Raw genomic sequence first — 5,231 nt, forward strand, 5'->3', positions numbered from 1 at the left:
TATATATATATATATATATATATATATATATGGATGTATATGCGTAAATATCATCATCATCGTTTAGTGTCAGTTTTCCATGCTGGCATGGGTGGGACGGTTTGACAGGAGCTGGCCAAGCAAAAGCCCTCACCAGACTTCTGTGACTGTTTTGGTAGGATTTTTACTGCTGGAAACCCTTCCTAACACCAACCAGAGTGGACTAGTGCTTTTTATGTGGTACAAGCACAGGCAAGGTCAGTTTTGGCAAGGTTTTTACAACTGGATGCCCTTTCGGACACTAACCACTTTATAATGTGAACTTGGTGCTTTTACGTGACACCTGCACTGACAGGGTCACCAGGTACTTGCAAGACAAAAATATCTCTTTTGAGAGGGGAGGGGCATTGGAGGAGGTGATCTTGTGTCAGATGATGAAAGGTTATAGAGAGAGACAGAGAGACAGAAACAGGTATCTTGCAGTAGAGGAGGTACATGGTTACCCAGTCAGGGGCGAGGGCGGGGAGAGAGAGAGAGAGAGAGAGAGAAAGAGATCAGGAATAAAATCAGAAACAGGTGCACTGACGCAAAGGAAATACATGGTTACTCAACCTGAGGGACGTGCAGGAGAAGTAGAGAGAGAGAGTGGGAGACATCAGGATAGAGATGGTGGTAAAATGTCAGGCATACTCAAAAGGGACAGGGATTAGAATATAAATGGGATGGTTGAGTAAAGGAAAAGAGATAAAGATGGTGGCAAGTTCAAACGTCATAATATAAGTGGTAGTATATTGCGAGAAAGGAGGAAGAGAAGAGATGTAGATTGCTTTGTTGGTGTAAGGTGTGTGAAAAGTTTTCTTATGTGTGGGTGGAGCACACAGATCTGGGGTGGGGGCTAGCAGATATATATATGTTTTTTTCAGTATTTGTTCTGGCATTTTGCAATCTGAATTCTAATCTTATGAAGGCCCAACTCTGCCTTTCATCCTTTAAGTTGATTTGATTAATCAATATCCTTAAAAGATCAGGCCTTATGCTTACACAAGCACTTCTTTTGATGTATCTATCCAAATCGGTCAGGCCTGGCAGGGGGAGGGGAGAAGGTTAGCCATTCTCTTCATAAAGTCTAGACTGTACCATAATCCACCATGATCCACCATAATTAAGGTTTTCAAAGCCACTGTGGAGTCAACCCTTATGGTTCAGAATCATGGACCCTGACACCTGCACTGACAAGGAAGTTTGATGGTAACTACACTCTCTCTCTTGCATATTGCCCTTAACATCCCTTGTTAGATGCACACAACTAACAAGATCCTACATTATTTACATTATTTACATTTGACGGATATTTGTCCTCATCTTGTTTGTTGTTAACACAACATTTCAGCTGATATACCCTCTAGCCTTCATCAGGTGTCTTGGGGAAATTTCGAAATTTCCCCAAGACATCTGATACTTTCTAAGTGGTAAAAAACAATAAACCATTATATTGTTAGGCTAATTCTGTAAAGGTATTTTGGTAACAACAACAACAACAACAACAATACTATGTACAAAACCAAATATATGGCACACTAGGCATAACACCAACATAAACTTCTAACTTGATGTCTCTTGAGGTCTCTGGGTGAGACATGGAGCCAACTTGTACAAATGCAAAGCAAAAGTCAAACATAAAATAATAATAATAATAATAATAATAATAATAGTAATATTCAGGGACCTTTTGAGCAGGATGGGCTACTCAACCTAAAGAAAATTTTAACTGGGCTCCACCTGCGAGGTCATGCGCTGTTTATCTTGATATGAGATCACCATGTCACGCACATATGGTTGTGATGCTTGTGTCTGGTGTACCCTTATCAGACGGGTAGTCATGATGGGTATACTGGGCTTCGTATATTTTACCCGAGTGTCACTTTGATGACATGCACTGCTCTCTCACTCAGTAATAATAATAATAAATGCTCTGAAAAGAAAGAAATGCTGTGAAGTAATTCCACTCATAGAAATTGTTTGTGAAATCTCCAAGACACCTGATGAAGGCTGGAGGGTATATCAGCTGGAACGTGTTAAGAAACAAGATGAGGATAAATATCTGTCAAATGTAAATAATGTACATAATTCCTCATCTCTTAAATATAGAACTGTATTAACAAGATCCTTATATGGGCATCTTCCAAAGATTTCAACTGTCATAAGAAAGCATTGTCTAGCTCTTGCTGAACATGTGATGAGACACAGTGAAGCTGCTGTGAGAGTTATATTTTAGTCCCACTCATAGATTTGGTCGTCCAAACCCGACCTCTTCAAGGAAATCATTAAGGAAGACGTTGGTCTTTTTGGCAGTGTCTTGAAGACTGTGATGTAAAACTGCAATACATGAAGGAAACTCAGTGTTACCAATTTGGTGTTTGAGTTTACATTAGAAACAATTATTTTAGGTCAGTAGTTTGGCAGAATTATTAGAGCATTGGATAAAATGCCTTCTGGCTTTTTTACAATCTGAGTTCAAATTCTGCTGAGGTCAACTTTGCTTTTCAACCATTGAAGGGTCAATAAATAATATAGCAGCCAAGATCTGGGGCTGATTTAATCAACTAAACATCCACCCCAACACAACTAAATTTATGGTTTTTTGCCAATGTTAAAAAAACAATTATAGTTATTTGTAGAACAATAACTATTCAAGTAGGAAACACACACACACACACACACAAGTGAATTTTCTTTCTTCAGCAATCATTTAATTATGCTTCAAGCTACACTTTATTATCTCATCTCTGTTTGGACATGTTAGGTAATCTTTGGGACCTGTCTTTCTCTAATACTTTCTAAGTGGTAAAAAACAATAAACCATTATATTGTTGAGCTAATTCTGTAAAGGTATTTTGGTAATATAATAATAATAATAATAATAATAATAAATGCCCAAAAAAGAAAGAAATGCTGTGAAGTAATTTCACTCATAGAAATTGTTTGTGAAATCTTAATTTCTCTTTTAATTTATGACTATTTATTTCTATTTTATTTCTGGTGAGATGAAGTATCTTCCTGTAACAGCATGATAATATAGTACCATAAATATCAAAGGAATCTCAGAGAGAGCATATAAAAGATTCAAGAGAGCAATTAATGAGAGAGATTTTACACAGGTGGATAGAAAAACCTCTCATCTTTGAATAGAATTTCGCCCATGTTTAACTTTTTAGCATTTAAACTGGCCTTTTTCTGGCCCAGATATTCTACACATTTTTATGCCCAAACTGGCCAAATCCAGCCTCTCACACCTACTCTATAATATCATTTTTAAAATAAACAATCACATCATTGAAATCTCAAAGCTACAAGTTAATGTGTGATAAATTTAAAACAATGTAAATAAATAAGGATTACATTTGATAGAATAATCTGAATGCTAAAGTGTTAAAAGTGAAGCCTCTTGTTCTTGATAAGATTGTAGCAGAGTGCTGATTCTGTCGAGCTGGCCATTAAGTTGATCAATGGTACTTGAAAACTGCCATGACGTGGGTAAGCGATAGCTGGTGTGAAAGGGACAGGCTGAAGATTACTTGGTGGCAGTCATTTGAAGATGACCTTTTGAGTGAATTTAGTAGACAGAAACTGTGTGGAATCCTGTTATCTATGTATCTATCTGTCTGTCTGTATGTATGTATGTATGTATGTAGGGCTGGCACTTGGATTGCTGGCGCCCTGGGCAAGCTGAACTTCGGCATGTACAAGCTGACAGTTGTGGAAATTTCCTTGCCTTTGTCATGCTCTCCTTGGTGGCCCCTAGCACTTGGCGCGCCAGGCGACTGCCCGAGTTTCCGGTACCTTGAGCCAGCCCTCTATGTATGTATGTATGTATGTATGTATCTATCTGTGTGTGTGTGTGTGTGTGTGTGTTTGTGTTTGTATCTGTCCCCCACACCACTTGACAAACGGTGCTAGCTTGATTACACCTCTATAATTTAGCTCTTTGTGGTCATCCGCCCTGTCAAAAACAACAGTCAAATGTCTCTCACATCACTTTACTGCAGTTTTAAATACAGAAAGATCATATTAGATAATGCAGACGTTTAAGAAGACTGGACAGTAACGGTTGGAACACCTTTAATCAAAAATAAGTCTTTTCCACTTGAACTAACTAAGGAGCAAAACAATAACAGCAAATAGCCTTGAAATGTCGGTGAGAATGCCTTGCAGTATTTGACTCCTTGAGCTCAGAGTCCAACGTATGAATATGTATTCTTCCAGTAACCTCCTGAGGAGAACAATAGCAAAGGGGGAGTCAGGAGGAGCGAGCGGATAAAAAGAAAAGGCATCGTGAGACATACCAAATAATTTTAAACTCATTTCTTTCATATTAAGCAAAATATTTCATGAGTTATAATATATGTAATTGTATTCTACATTCATTAATCTAATGTTTCAGTAACAATGCCATTATGTATGAAACAACTGCTGATACAGGTAACTTAAGAGTTTCAAAAGATTATTGAAAAGGCGCTAATTTTGAAAAAAATTGTGCTTGCTGGAGGACGGTCGCTCACCTTTATTCCCAATTAGCTACGCCATTGAACTGTAAGCTTTGCTAATGGTGGTAAGGGTAATGGGAGGGAGTTCTTCTGGGCGACGCTTTTGTGGGACAGCTGTTTAGAGACCGCTGTACAAATCTATATGGGGGACCCGTGGGTGGAGTAGCAAGCTCAAGGGCCACCCCTGGCGGTACACACCATAGCTACAAAAGAAACTCTGAAAACCCCTGGGTCATCTTGATGCTTTTTGCTATCTTTATACACCGTAGTTGTTATTTAGTCCCAGATCATCTCTGATACATCAAAACTCATAATCAAAGGTAGAACCAACCATGACTACCACCTCGTTTTGGCGGAGTTTTGAAACAGCCGCCCTTCGAAGGACTGAATTAATATACTGCAGGTGTATAGGTGTGTGTGTGTGTGTGTGTGTGTGTGTGTGTGCGTGTGTGTGTATGTGTGTGAGTGAGTGAGTGTGTGTATGTGTGTATTCATCATGTTGAACCGTTAATCTTTACACATTTTTTCTCTCTCTGTTTTTTTTTTGTTCTCTCTTCATTGTTTCCTCTCAACCCTTTCTGTTGAGGTGTGTAGACTCGAAACGTCAAAGACTTTTCCATTCTTCCCGAGCGTCAAACTAACACGCCAACATGTTGTTCCCTCGCTTGTCTTCGTCTTTTGTTTTGTGTAAATTTGAACTATATATAT

The sequence above is a fragment of the Octopus bimaculoides genome, chromosome 12, assembly GCF_001194135.2.
Source record: "Octopus bimaculoides isolate UCB-OBI-ISO-001 chromosome 12, ASM119413v2, whole genome shotgun sequence".
Lineage (NCBI taxonomy): Eukaryota > Metazoa > Mollusca > Cephalopoda > Octopoda > Octopodidae > Octopus > Octopus bimaculoides.